We start from the raw sequence: 16,562 nt of genomic DNA on the forward strand, positions 1-16,562 counted from the left end.
AGCAATATGGAACCGGGATTTCCCGGGATTTTCGGTACTTTCGGGACTGGTCAATTTTTTTCGCTTTTTCAAATAAAACAACATATTTTTTGGCATTTTACATGTTTTATTATTATATTACCATAACCGAACCGCACCGCCTTCGCTCGGCGTATTATTTTATCTGCCTTTTTTATTATAATGAATCGGGAGTCGGGAGAACAAGCAAAAAATCGTGAAGAATTCCACCTAAACCCGACTATCTGGCAAACATAGGCATCAATGGTTACCGTTACAATGCATTACTCCGATTAAGCGATCTGCCATTACTGGGAGATGTTTAATCGCTTAGTAAAAGAAATAAGACAAATACTATTAAAGAAATATAATATGTAATTGATTATAGACCGGCAGTAAAATCTCACAAAACTTCCGAAACATGTAATTTGAAGCAAAGAATGTGAACTAAAGGAAACAAAACATTTGAGATGGTGCACTATTTTTTTGCTAGTCAGAGGGAACGTTCTCGAGAAAATTAGTCATTTTCTGGATATTTCTGTGGAATACCGTAATATGTACCACATTATATGTAAACATTTTTTTAAAGTTAAGCATGTTTATAGCAGTTATCTTTAAAAGTTAGACATAAGCCATTGCCGACTTTTTTTTAGGCCTATATTTATGTATAAAAGCGACAATTCCACCATATTATTTTGTTATAAGTCGATCGGTACGTACGGGCAGGGTTTTCAATTGAAGCTCTTAAGCAGCGTGATTTTTACCGACTTTTAGCACATGTTTTAATAAGCAATTTATAATAACAATACCTTAAACATTCCTCAAGAATCACTTTATTCATACATAGGTGAAACACTCATAAATATCCGTTTAGTAGTTCTAGTTTTAACCGTTTTATAACATGCAGAGAAATCAGTCAAATGAGAAATGAGATTGAGAGAGAAAAAATAAATACACAAATTAATATAACAAACCTTTACCAAAAATACATAACTCGACTACTGATCTGGCTAGTGGGGCTAGCTAGGGTCCTAGGGTATCGCGGTGGCCATGGCTGCCAGGCTGCTACTGCCACCCGCTATTAAATAGTGATTAAGCGCGTGTTACTGTACCTATGCCTATTTTTTAACTGTTTAAATAATATAAACAGAAATAAATACATTTTGTATCAAAAAATGCCACTAAAAGGTATTTCCCGAAAGTACCGAAAGTACCGGGATTTTTCAAGTTGATTTCCCGGTTCTTTGCTTGGCCAAAAATCCCGGGAATTCCCGGTACTTTCGGTACCGGTATTTCCCGGGAGCAAACCCTAATCGACACAAGTAAAATCACACCGTAGACTTTTACTTCGTAGATAACTTATTCCGAGTATACTTTATATCGTGGTGTTTCATTCCGTGTTTTTTCATTTCATTTTGTTTTACATTAAATACAATTCATTACGAATAATATTATTTCAATTATGATTTCTTCTAAAATTTTACAATTTATAAATTGTTTGTTTAGTCACAGTTCTAATCTAACCTAAACCTACTTTAAAAAAGGTTCGTTGTTGTGTAGGTAGGGTCGCAGTTTTAACCTAACCTAAACCTACTCTGCAAGCCGTTTGTTTCTGTGTGATCACAGTTCTAACCTAACCTAAACCTACTCTGTAAACTGTTTGTTTTTGTCTGTGGTCACAGTTCTAACCTAACCTAAACCTACTATATGTATAAACCGTTCGTTGATGTGTAGGGTCGCAGTTCTAACCTAACCTAAACCTACTCTGCAATACGTTTGCTTCTGTGTAAATCACAGGTCGAACCTAACCTAAACCTTACTCTGTAAACTATTTGTTTCTGTGTGGTCACAGTTCTAACCTAACCTAAACCTACTCTGTAAGCTGGTCGTTTTTGTGTGTGGTTTAAAAGCTATTCGTTGTCGTGTAGGTCGCAGTTCTAACCTAACCTAAACCTACTCTGTAAGCTGGTCGTTTTTGTGTGTGGTCACAGTTCTAACCTAACCTAAACCTACTTTAAAACCCGTTCATCGTGTTGTAGCATCGCAGTTCTAACCTAACCTAAACCTACTGGTAGTCTAATATAGGATTAAAGCCAATGGTCATAGTTTAATTATGGACGTATGTGATGTGCCACGATAAAATCGACAATTTGAAGTTTCCTAGAATAAAGCATCCATAAATGACAGATGAGATGAGAAAGTTTTGTAATAATACGTCGACTAAATGAATTGCGATGTTTTGTATTTCTGCTATTTGAAGTACTTTGAAATGAATCAGCGATGAAGAAATATTAGTTGAATAGTATTTATTAAAACTAAGAAAATTTCAAATAAATAGTAGTTGAAACCAAATTACTCGAAACAATTTTACTCGAACTAAACTTTCGATGATTTGTTGTCGATGAAATGATATTCGATGAAAAGTTTGTCGGCGAAACAAGGGTACACCGGGGCTAACACCCTTCGAAGTGGTCTCGGGACACACAGAAAGTCAGTGTCTTCGACATCGATTTTAACAGACAGTTCCATCAAAAAAATGGTACGGGATCATGCAAAACGTACAAAGGTCTGGTACGAACATATAACTAATAGTAAATAGAAACAAAGAATTCTTGACCGAAATCAAGGCGAACCCAGTACTAACTTCGATAAAGGTAAGCAAATTCACTCAAAACCAGTTAATCAAAGAAAGAGAAAGGATAAACCAAGATACGAACAGGCAACGGTGACCGGTGAGACTAGCGACAATGTTGTACTTGTTGAAATAAGAGGTAGAGCATCAAAAGTCCCCTTAAAAATATAAGACGAGCCACAAAACGGACAGTTCAAGGAAACTCCGTACAAGAAAAAGACACCCCTAATTTAGTCATTAATATCAATTTTTAATCGCACATCGTATTGAAACGTAATGAAATAAAACAAGTATGAAAATTTAAACAATTAATTACGTTTTACATACAAACGCTTTATATGACTTTACGAATCAGTATACTTATAAAGTTATAGTTTATGACTTATGCTTTCGAATTGCTTTAATTTAGTTGGTATTAAAATACCATTTATAATACACAAATCTACCTCACAATGGCATTGCCGACGACGCAACCTTTTTAGAAGGATTTACTTTTTTATATATTTGAATTTTATTGTTTTTTTTATACCTATGTTCTTTTTTACTTTTGACAATTGTATTTATAATCATTCTGCTTCTGATTTTGGTAAAATAAACTACTTAAAAAACCAGCGCCTTTTACATCAGCTTCAGGCATTATGAGGGACAGTATACGCATTTAAAAAAATGCCTATTACAATTAATATTCCACGTCCTGAGGCATTTTGCGGAAAAACATACGTAACGGAATTGCCAAGATGTATTAGTTTTTAGGTTTTTTTGTGTGTTCAATTTATCATTTCCATATAATAAATTTAAGAATAATTTTACTCTAAGCATATTGTAAACTAAATAACTGAATTTTAATCACAAATAATATTTCTCGTTAAGAAACTTGATGAATGTTCAACAGGGTCGGAATTATATTTTAAAATACAGTAAATAGTAAATGTATTTATAAAACATCTCCATGTAGAACATTAATTTAAAATTCAATTATTTAAATATATCATAAGAACAATCATATGCTTAATAAATTTATATTAATTATTTTTTTAGGAAATTGATGAATGTTCAACAGTGTCGGAATTATATTTTAAAATACAATAAATGTACATATTTACAGAATATCTCCATGCAGAACATTAATTTAAAATTATTTTTTTTAAATATATCATGAGAAAAATTATACGCTTAATAAATTTATATTAATCATTAAATATGAAAATACAATAGCAATTGATAAATGTAAAACTTTAGCCGGATACGTGCAATAAATTAGTAAGTAATTCTTCAATAAGTTTTAGAAAAAAATATTGTATCAATTTACATTACAAAGTTCTATAAACAAGTATATTATGTAGGATATCAAGTAACTTTAAGTTTTAATTGGTATACTTCAGCAAAAATGTTCACACTCCAATCCTTATTCCCACCAAACAACTTCGACCTAATCCCTAAAACGCCATCTACGCACGCAAGGAGCATCATCCATCGTACCTTAGAGCAACGAATCGGAATAAGGAGTTCCGGATAATCACTTAGTCTCCATCCATTGGCAAAGACGTGGTGGATCTCCATATCTACAAGGACAACAGTGCTACAGTAATAAGTGTGGTGCAAAAATAAAATCTAATCAGTGAAATGTGCAAATGATAGTTAAGTGATAGAGACACTAAATGGGGATGGGATGATTTTAGTTACATTACCTATTTGTCTATGCTCAATCAGGTAATTCCATCCTAAGGGGGGGAGGAGTTACGGTACCATCTTATAATTATGGTCCCACGTTAATAGTATTTTATGCAACAGGCGTTTAAAGGAGGTCAAAAGAGACGAGTGGCGTGGGTAACAATTTGAGGCGAAGCCGAAAATTGTTATTAAGACGCCACGAGTATTTTTTGACTCAGTTAAACACCGTTGCATACAATACTTTTTCTACTACCATGCACTTACTTTTGAATAGTTTTCGTGAAATTCGCACCCGCCGTCCGCCCCCGGCCGGCGCCCCGCGGCCCGCTATATCCCTTAACGGCTACCTAACAATGCTTTAAGAGCTATATCGTATGCGTGGGTGCGCGGCGCGCCGGCCGGGGGCGGGCATCTTTTATGTAGGGTTTTAACGATCTATGCACGACACGGTAAATGACGAATAACACGGGAGTAGAAAAAGATAATTAAAGACATAAAATTGTTAAGTTTCATTATCATAAATTATTTAATATTCATGATTAAATGAAGACATTAATATTACCAATAAAAACATAATAGAGCACGGTCTTTGTCATTACCTGTTCACACGCTTATTCCCTATTAACTTTCCAAGTTTTACGACCACCCACGCTTTCGTTTAATCGTATGTTAGCTGCAATGTCTGCAAACTGATGACGAGGCAACGCGACCACCCGACGAGACCCCCTCAGGCTGCGAGGACCGAAACTCTGCCTATTTGGCCGATTAACATCTTACAAACTTAAAATACAAAAATACAAAATACAAAATCATTTATTCAGCAAATAGGCCACGGGGGCACTTTTACATGTCAACATTACAGAGTATTCATTAAAGTTAAACAAATGAAATTAATAGAAATATTAACTAAAAATATTAATCATAAGCAAAGTAGCTATACACTGATATAGAATTAGAGATGTATAAAGTCTCTAAATGTCATATTATTACTAACTATAATCAATACATAAAGAAAGTGCAAACAGATACAAAGATAAAAGAAATCTATAATACTTCAATAGTTGTAAAAGACTGAATATTACAAGTAAAAATATTATACTTAATCAAATAATCCATGGAGATGTATAGCGTCTCCAAGAGTCAAATTTTATAAAATTAAAATATTTAAAAGTAAAAACCTTTGTCAAATAATACAAAAAAAAAATACAGAAAATGAACAGCTAAATTACACATTTCAAGAGATGTACAAGTCTCTAGTTGTCAATCATTAAAGAACAAATCAAGTTTACAAATAAGGGCCAATCAAGGTTACAAATTAAGTTTAAAAATATAATCAAAATCTCAGAGATGTATAAGGTCTCTAAGTGTCCAAAAAAACTAACATTAACTTAATCAAACGACAACAAGGTCATTAAAGTAAGGAATCTATTTTAAAATAAAATATAATCAAAATCTCAGAGATGTATAAAGTCTCTAAGTGTCCAAAAGCTAAAATTAACTAAATTAAACGACAACGTGATGGTCTCTAGTGTCATCCTTAAGACATTACTTACTTAAGTTTAATTCTTACAAGAACCGAATGTAGTGTCTCGCAATCCGCTCAAAAGTAAAGTTAAATAATCTAACAAAACATGTGGCCCAGGTAAGCTTGAACAGACCAGTCTCCACAAACAGCACCCGTTCACGAGTATGACGCGTATCTCAGCCATCGCCTCCCTCAACCTCCATTCGGGAAGGTGGCGACCCGATCAACACGCCACCGTAAGCAAAGACTTTTAAGCGAGCATGACATGTTCAAGCTAACAGCAAATTGACAAAAGAAAAATCGACACAGTGAAACACGACATTAAGCTTGTAGGTGACATTAAAGAGGGCAACAATGCCTAGTATAGCTATACATAACTAATTACATGCTCAACGTGACTTAGAGATGTAAAGGTCTCTAAGGGTCAGTGTACTATCATACTTTAAATAAATTTTATATTACTACGCTATATAATGAAAACAAAAATCTTAGAGGTGTATAAGGTCTCTAAGCGTCCTACTAACATAACTAATGATACAATACAATCACATGAGAAAAATTACGCTGTGTCATTTTTACTGGATACTAGTACGGTTGTATTACAAACTTCTGCTACCATAATCAAGCTACTGGCTTAAAGGCATTTTTATCATCTATAAAATCATTTACCGTATAGTAAGCTTTACCTAGCAAACAGCGCTTAACATGTGACTTAAATTTGCCGAGTGGCAAGTTCTAAATACTAGCTCTCAGATTTTTAATCATAAATTTAATTCAAATATTGAAAATGTACTTGTATTCGTATTTTCTTCAATTAAATTGTACCTATTTATTTTTGGTTTCATATTTCATTTTAATGAATAACCGACTAATTTAATTAAAGTTCCTCCCTAAGAACCTAATACGTAGTTAATTATGTTTTAATTTCTAATTCCCATTTCGTTGGTCGGGTGCATCAGAAAAGGTGACTGATAAAATATCAGTTTCTACTTAGCAACTTAGTAACATCTCAGCAAATCTTATCTCGCCGAAATCCATAAATGATAGCTAAATACATGTTAGAGGCGTAGCCGGCCTAGTTAGTCTCGCTACCCATTAAAACTCTATGCCAAAGTTTTACACCCGAGCTTTACCAGTTTCCTGGGTCCTTTCTTTCGTAGACTCCGCCCAAGGCAGTCCACCGTATGGTTGGATCGGGATGACCACGACGGCAGACCCACATAGCCACCATATTCATTTAGAATAGAGAGAGTACTCACTTAATGTTGATTATTGCTGATACGAGCAAAAATTTTGATTATTGCTGATACGAGCAAAAATTTTGATTTTTGCTGATACAAATTTGTTCGAATTTGTTCAAAAAATTAAAAATGTCTATAAAATAAAGTAGTTACTTGAAAATTGTTTGTGGAACTATATTGTTCTTGTTGCTATAACATAATCATATCATAGGAATAGAAATTGTTGTTATTAAATGTAAACGAAAAATAAAGAAAAGAAAAAAATTAAATTGTGTCAATTTTTGAATTATACCATATCAAAAATATATAAAAGATGGAGGGAGGAAAAAAACCTAGTGTTAATTATTCTCGGGATTATATCTGAATCCAAAGTCAGCATTTTTATTAAAACCATAGATTTAGAATTATTAAACTAGATTGTTTAGTTAGGTCAAAAAGTGTGTCCACATGAGAGGTAATTGTTTGGGCTGGTGTCCCTCTCGCACTTGCTGACAATGTCAACATTATTCAGTGACGTCATCACTGTCATAAATTGGGGATACCAGTCAATTTTCAAAGTTACTACCAAATCTACTAACACCCAATTGAAAGTATTTTTTAATTATACAAATCTTTGATTTACTGGCATGGGAACCTCATTAACACTGGCAACACGTGCGAGAGGGACACCAGCCCAAACAATGCCCTCTCATGTGGACCGTTTTCGCTAGTCTGATACGATCGACTTTCTGTTTCAGTAATAAGGTTTGATTTCGTATGGCAAAAAATGTGATTGAGCTGTCCCCTGTAAAGGTCTTTGATTAAAACATCCAATCGCGCCGCGCGCTAACCTTAAAACCTCGTGGGACATCTTGTCCTCACCGTAGCCGTTCTACGGGCTACTGTACTGTGTTTTTTTTAGTCTACCGATTGTTGAAAATTTGATAGATCTTTAAATGTAATAAATAATAATTCATATTTTATACACCGACTTGTAACAATTGTTATTAACAAATAAATTTCATTTAATTTCATTTCTGTCGGTCGCCGCATCTCCACCGCCTCTACGAGCAACCGCCGTCTTGTGGTGACAAGGTAGTCTCCAGCTCCTGCATCGAAGACTTCAGGGCTCCCATCATATTTCTACCTATCTGGACTTCTTATTATTATTATTTTATTTATTTATTATCTGGACTTCCTGAAGGGCGGTTTTGAGGCCCAGCTAGTCGAGGCCGGCGAAACGGGCGAAGGCATAACCTTCATGCATGACGGCGCTCTAACTCATTTCATACAAGCGGCACGTGCGCACTTGGACGAAAAATTTGATCCCAACAACTGGATAGCGCAGGGCAGTGAACTCATAGCTTGGCCGCCGAGGTACCCCGATTTGACACCAATGGACTTTTATCTGTGGGGCAATGTGAAAAGACTGATGTACGAGAACCAACCGCCATCAGCAAATGATGCCGAATTAGAAGCACGAATTAGGACGGCATTTGAAGTTGTAGATGAGAATGTTCTCGATTCTGAGAATACCTTTCCCAAATAAATGTCCTAGAAAATTAGCAACTTTCTCAAGAACGTTCCCTCTGACTAGCAAAAATATAATAATAGTATTTAGTATTAGATTGAAAGAATGGATACATCGATTGACCAGTACGACGGGGCAGTATGAGACTATGAGTACCTTCAGGCCCCGTTTGGCCTGTCGGTCTGTCTGAAAGTGTTGACCAAATTTATCACAGCCATTTTCAGGGACTATAGCCAGGAGAATTATGCTAAACTCTGTTGATGTTTTAATCATTCCTGCAGAAGATTAAGACAAGGCTGTGGTCCGATTGGCTGTGCTGGAGGTGGTTGCGCAGTATGGGCTCGACATCAACTGAAAGAAGTCGCAGCTGGTCCAACACCAAGCAGAGTACCTTGGGCATGTAATCCAAGATGGACAGGTGCCCTCACCAGAGAAGACTGACGCAGTGGCCAGGATTCCAGTGCCCACACATACTAAACAATTTCAAGGTTTTATAGGACTATCTCCAAGAAAAGCAATAACTTGAAGAAAACTATATTGAAATTTAAGAGTGAAATGACGTGAAAAGAAAGTATTTTTGTTGATATTCTTACTTATACTTGTAAAGTGTTAAGTTTTTACATGAATAAAAAAATGTCAAATGTATTTGATGTGTTGGTTTTTATTCAAACCTTCATTAAATAATCTAACTCGACGCATCCTAAGGTTTTGCTCGCAACTAGGGAATGCAACCGAGTAGTGAAAAAACCGAGTTTCGGTTAAAACCGTCCGGTTTTCACCGATTTGAAACTCGGTTTTCAATCGAGTTAAACTCGAGTTTTTTCGTTGAACGATTTTTTAATAAAAATACTAAATACATTAGTTAAGATGCAAATTCTCACCTAGAAACTGACGTAAAGCCAATGTAGATTACTTTACTTGTTCAAATATTTCAAATTACAGTGATCACTTTACTTTTTCAAATTACTTGTAGGTAATTGTTATTTGAACTTCTATCAATCTATCTCTAATCTATCTTGCATTATCCCGGTATTTGCCACGGCATTCATTGAAGCCTGGGGTCCGCTTTGACAACTAATCCCAAGATTTGGCACATGCACTAGCTTTATGAAAGCCTTTGCCGTCTCACCTTCCAACCGGAAGGATCCTATTGGAATTATTCCGGTTTCCTCGTGATGTTTTAATTCATCGAGAAGCGACTGGTAATATCAAATGACATTTCGCACATATGAACTCATTGGTACGAACCGGGGTTCGCGTTCGCACTCTCTTACCACAAGGCCAGCAGCGCTTTTTGAACTTTAACGAACATTTTGTTTTTGTAGTAGGTACTTACGTTGTTCAAGATTCACCTAATACGCCAAATATCTAATATTTTATAAAAGGCAACTGAACGGTGTTTAAGAGATTTGTAATTGTAACATAATATGCTATTTTCACGCAATTGTAGGATGAAAGAAGAAATTTCGGTGCTTTTTTTTCTTTTGCGGAGACACTGTAGGTAAAATTAACTAAAAGTAACGTTTTGCGGATGCGGTGTCGGGTCTGGGTTCATGCTTAACAATCATATAAAAAAGTTTTGAAGGAGCTTATCTTTTCCACTTCATCAAAAGCGACTGTTTTATTTGATAAAAATACAAAAGACAATACACGTATACCGTTAAGGTTTATGGAATTCCCTGGATTTATTTATTTATTTATTTTATTGGATTCCTCATGAATCCCATTATTAGAACTCGAGCTTGACAAAATTACGTCTTGAAAACCCAACATGCTTAACAAACATAACGAAGAAAACAAATCAACGCGTCATGCGTCTTTAAAACTTTCTTTCTGATCATCATCAGCAATTCCACTTCATCAAATGCCATTTTTTTTAATGTTATTCCTTTTCTGATAAAGAACAAAAGTCACTATTGGTGTGCCGTTTAGATTTGAAGAGTTCCCTTGATTCTTCATGGAGCCCGCCACCAAAACACGAGCTTGACCTAGTGTTGTTATAAGACTAGTCTTGAAGACTTTTAAACCTTAAAGACTTGCAAACCCTAAAGGTTCACGCTTTAAAGACTCAAGCGTTAAAGGTTTTAGCTCAGAAACGGTTCAGAACCTTAACGACTCAAGCTTTTTATGAGCTCTTAAGAGTGAGTCTTTAAGACTCGGGCTTCATAGAGAGCTCAAGCCCCCTAAACCTCGAAGGCCTGTGTCAAGCTTTAAGAGCTCAAACAACAAGCTTTATAGGCAGATAGTATTTATATTTAACCCTTAATTTGACGGTGTCGGTTTGGTAGATTATAGGGTTCCGTACACAATGGGTAAAAACGTAAGTCTATTACTAAGACTCAGATATCCGTCCGCCCGGTCACGCCACCACGCTGTATCTCAATGTATCTCAGGATACTAAAAAGTACGGAGCTCTTAGTGGGCGAGTCCGACTCGCACTTGGCCTGTTTTTTTTACTTCTGTTGACCTTAGGATCTAGTTTATTAAAAGCTCTTAAGACTTAAATGCTACAAACCTTATAGACTTAAACCTTCAAAGCTTTTAGGAGTCTTTAAAGCTTGAGGACTAAAGACTCGAGGATTCTGTGCTCGTAAGCAGCAACGCAAACTTATAAGGTTGAGGCTTATATGGTCGAGGCTTTAAAATTCGAGGCTTTAAAACTCAGAAGTCGCGACTCGAGTTTTGTAGTTTACGCCTCAAAGCTTAAATTCACAACACTAGCTTGACCAGAATGTGGCTTAAAACCCGAACGTTCTTAGCAAACGAAAATCAGTTTACCTTTAAGATTTGAAGAGTTTCCTTGAATTCTCCAGGATCCCATCATCAGAACTGGACACCACTTGATAAAAATAGGACCAACCTATATATACATTCGATAAAAAAAAAAATCGGTTCAGAGTTGAGGGAGATATCAAATAACAAATATTTAAAAAAATACAGATGAACTGATTACCTCCTCCATTGATCTCTTAGAATCAGCTTTGGACACTTGGAGGCCTTGGTAATTTTTTTCTTTTTATAGTATATTTATTTCATTTTACTCCTCCATTGATATTTGGAAATCGGTTAAAAATGAAAGAACTCACCAGGACACAAAAGATGCCAAAACGATTACTTTCATCATTTCAATTATAGATGAGATTCGTTCTCAGAGAGTTGAAAATAGAGTCTTTTCATCCCATTTTACATCGCAATATGCTGCGTCTAACATAAAGAAATATGTAACATCACTTACCTACGTTACATTTTTAAATTGTTCATGTCGATTGAACTTCAGCTATACTTTTCAAAGCAATAATCTTCACCAATTCCTAAGAAAAACTGGTCCCAGCAGTCAACAAATCGTCCCATGAGAGATTTTTATTTATATACTGTGTTTACAAAATTCATAAAAACACAATATAAGCGAAAAATCTGTTTTATTTAACAATTTACCTGAAGGTAACAAAAACTCGGTTATGAACCGAAATTCGAATCGGTTTCGAGTTTCACCGAAAAAAAACCGATACTCGGTTTTCGGTTCTAGCTGCATTCCCTACTCGCAACCCCCTCAGGTGTACTAGGCAAGCCGAGAGAAGATTTAATTTTAGTCAGTTCTTCATGTGGCAGCTATTAGCAGTTACTTCGATCGTCCGACTTACACCCATTTCACTTTCTACCTGTACAAAACATTTTAGCAACAATTTAGATGAAAGGAGAGTTTTTTGCGAGTGCTGAAAAATCTTGTGGGTGGATGAATAAACATTCATGCTTCATAGTCATACTGCATATTGGTCAGTTTAATGTTCACAATGAAAGAATTTAAGCTATTTTAAGCAGTGCAGGGCAATGACGAATTAACGATAGACCACTTGACGTTTGCCGGGACAAATGCCACAGCTAGAAGGACTTAGATTATTCGAGGATGGACATGGACAATTTCTATAAGTCAGTATGTCTGGCATGTTTTTAGAAATAGAAAAGATCAGTTTTGAGAGTACCGTAGCAGAAAAGGCGATAAATCAATGGAAACACTGCAGGCATTATGGAAGCACTCCGAGCCTGGAAAACGTCACTGCCAAATTTAACTACTATTGATTTGGTCCCTGGATACGCAAAGCTGATGACGGAAGTCAGTACCCGAAGGTTAACGAATACAGTGGAATCAAGATGAAGTGCATACTTTGTTGGAGAATTAAGTAGATTTGTATTATACTTCGACTGTTTACATTTCAATTTGCCCACTTATAAGAGGACTTCGTTGTTTCTGCGACGGACTGTCGTACTTAAAAGCGAAGTACCGAAGACACAGACTGTACGAACCGCGAGCACGAGCGACGCTCTCTAGAACAGATACTAGCACCTACAATGTCAGCTTTTACATCGCCGGCGTCGGCGGCGTCTATATCGTTAGAACACTTCCGATATAGACGCTTCAAAGAGAAAGAGGAGTACCAGCAGGCCTAGCACATGATGGCCGCGGGAGTATGTCGCCGCGAGATAGACTACCTGTCCTTATGTCATTAATACAATTAGACAAAGACGTGTCATCTATCTCGCGGCGACATACTCCCGCGGCCATCATGTGCTAGGCCTACTGTAGGGGTTACGTGGCTCTTCTGATGATTTAAGTACTCCTTGTATAGAAAAGTGGCAAAGAACCAACAAGCAACGGAAGCAACGTGTTCTCTCAAACGAGAAACTATCATTCCTTCAGGAAGAAGAAAGAAAAGAAGAAAATTTATTATATTTCAGATTTATATATTAATACAACTGTGTAGATGTTTTAAAAATATATTAATTTGTTCATTGTTGATTTTATCACAAAGTCTTTTTAAATATTAAATTGTGTGCATAATAATAGTATTATTCAAAATAATCTGAATTTGAGGACTATCATTTTTAAATAAACTTCTTCTACTTATCTAATACCTTGTTTGAATGAAACGCATCAATTTCTAACGGGAAGTACTACGATATCCAAAATTATGTTGGAAACTTGTGCGATTATATGGAATGTACTACAACCACTACAAATGAATTCACCATCATCACAGGAGCGATGGTTGGAAATATCACAGAACTTCTATAAAAAAATATTTTCCTAATCATGAAAAGCATATGACGGCGCCACCAACGCAGCGCCATCTAGTCTTAGTGTTGCTAACTAAAGTGACGTTTGCACAGGACGAGAGTGAACTTGCTTACCATTCATTCACTCTGGTGGAACGTCAAAGCCAAAGACCTTTACAGGGGACAGCTCAATCACATTTTTTGCCATACGAAATTAAACCTTATTACTGAAACAGAAAGTCGATCGTATCAGACTAGCGAAAACGGTCCACATGAGAGGGCATTGTTTGGGCTGGTGTCCCTCTCGCACGTGTTGCCAGTGTTAATGAGGTTCCCATATTAGTAGTATTTTTATCTGTATATTACCTGACTTTATAACTTCTTATTTTATTTTAATGTTATATTCAAACTAGGGTTTCGATATATTTCAAAAAATTTGAAAATAATTATAATGTGATTATTTTGATGCCAGTAAATCAAAGATTTGTATAATTAAAAAATACTTTCAATTGGGTGTTAGTAGATTTAGTAGTAACTTTGAAAATTGACTGGTATCCCCAATTTATGACAGTGATGACGTCACTGAATAATGTTGACATTGTCAGTAAGTGCGAGAGGGACACCAGCCCAAACAATGACCTCTCATGTGGACACACTTTTTGACCTAACTACTCATTCTGGTTTAACTGTAATTCTGTGGTCAAAGCATTGCCGGCGGCCATATTGATTTACGTCAGTGGTCAATGAGGGCGCGCGTGACAAGGCATTGACGGATCGCCGACGTCTGTTAATTTAATCCGATTTAATCGTCTCAGATTGTGAATTAAAATGATATTTAGTGATCAAAAAGTATACTAGGAGTGCAATTGAAGATCATTGTAATATTATTTCGTGATTTGATAATTACATGTCATATTGATTCGAAAGAAGATTCGTTTGATTTGAAAACCAACATCCATAGTGCTACGTATCATGGGCGATGCTGATAATGGCAGTAAAGAGCCTTCATCAGAAGTGGGATTAGAAGATATCCCGCCCACAGCAAAAGAAAAAGAAAGTGATGGAAATAGCGCGACGAATTTCTTCAGCAATATGGAAGCTATTGTCACGTATTCTGACAAAGTCTGAAACACAAACCGCGAGTCCAAATAATCCCCAATTCATCCAGTTTAACCCTGATGACATCCAGTTTAACAAATGAAAAATCACAAGTGAAATGTTTCTCCTGCGGTAAACTGGGTCACCTGTCTTCCGCGTGCAACGAAAAGAAGACGACCGGAGCAGCGGCCAAGGAAAGCGTACTAACCTGCGAGCGCAGAACATCACGAGGTACCCTTACAACATCATCTGGTGAGACTTTGCCTTTTCTTTTCGATACGGGAGCATCTTGTTCTTTGGTAAAACGTAGCTTGTCGAATCGGATTGTAGGTAAAACCCATAAAAATCAAGTTTTTTTGACTGGAATCGGAGAAGACGATGTTGAATGTACTATGCAGATCTATAGTGAGGTTAAAATCAATAATTTTTCTAGAACCCTGCTCTTTCACGTAGTCCCTGATACAAGAATCTTGGACCCAATTATAATTGGTAGGGACATTTTAAAAACCGGAGTTCGCGTTGAAATTGACGATGATAACCTTGTGTTTAAAGAAATACAGAAAGTTAACACGTGTCAGGCACAAACTAATAAAATGGACCTTAGCTCTATAGACACAGATTTGACAGGAGATGATAGGCTAAAACTTATTGAAATACTCAAAAAATACGCAGACCATTTCATCGACGGTATTCCAACTAGGCGAGTTAAAACGGGGGAAATGGAAATCAAATTACAAGATCCTCAAAAAGTGGTAAAGAGAAATCCGTATAGACTAGCACCTGCCGAAAAACAGATCGTTAGGGAAAAAGTACAGGAGTTACTGGATGCTGGTGTCATTCGTGAGAGTTCGTCGGCATTTGCAAGCCCAATACTGTTAGTAAAAAAGAAAGACGGCACGGATCGAATGTGCGTAGATTATAGGAGTTTAAACTCGAATACAATCCCGGAGCACTTCCCTTTACCAATCATTGAGGAGCAGATAGATCAACTATCCGGTGCTCACTACTTTTCATCTCTAGATATGGCGTCGGGGTTTCATCAAATTCTGATACATCCTGATTCCATAGATAAAACTTCTTTCGTGACACCTGAGGGCCAGTATGAGTATGTAGCTATGCCATTCGGATTGCGGAATGCGCCATCTGTGTACCAGCGATGCATAAACAATGCGCTAAAATCCTTGACGCATAAGCCTTTGGCATATATGGACGATGTCTTGTGCTATTCGGTAGACGTTTCTGAAGGTCTTCGCCGACTTGATGAGGTACTGAAAACACTTTCAGAGGCTGGGTTCTCATTTAATCTGCGCAAGTGTAAATTTATGAAAACCAAAATTAACTATTTAGGCTACGCCATTGAATCAGGTACAGTGCGAGCTAATTCTCTTAAGATCCAGGCTCTATCAAATACTCCACCTCCGAAAACGGCAACGCAAGTAAGACAGTTCTTAGGCCTGGCTTCGTACTTCAGAAAATTCATTAAAGACTTTTCGAAAATAGCTGGTCCCTTGTATCCCTTAACAAGTCTGAAAGGTCCAATTAAATGGACTGACAAACACGAATCGATTCGCCAAACCATCATAACTATACTGACATCTAGTCCAGTATTGACGATTTTCGATCCCGAACTCCCAGTCGAATTACACACTGACGCGAGTTCGGAGGGCTATGGCGCGATTCTTATTCAGAAAAAAGACTCTTTGCCCCATGTTGTAGCGTACTACAGTCGCCGTACAACTGAAGTTGAGTCTAGATACCACTCATATGAGCTGGAAACGATGGCTGTAGTGCGGGCGGTCGAGCATTTCCGCCACTACCTATATGGGCGTAAATTCA

The sequence above is a fragment of the Leguminivora glycinivorella genome, chromosome 18 (assembly GCF_023078275.1).
Source record: "Leguminivora glycinivorella isolate SPB_JAAS2020 chromosome 18, LegGlyc_1.1, whole genome shotgun sequence".
NCBI classification, from domain to species: domain Eukaryota; kingdom Metazoa; phylum Arthropoda; class Insecta; order Lepidoptera; family Tortricidae; genus Leguminivora; species Leguminivora glycinivorella.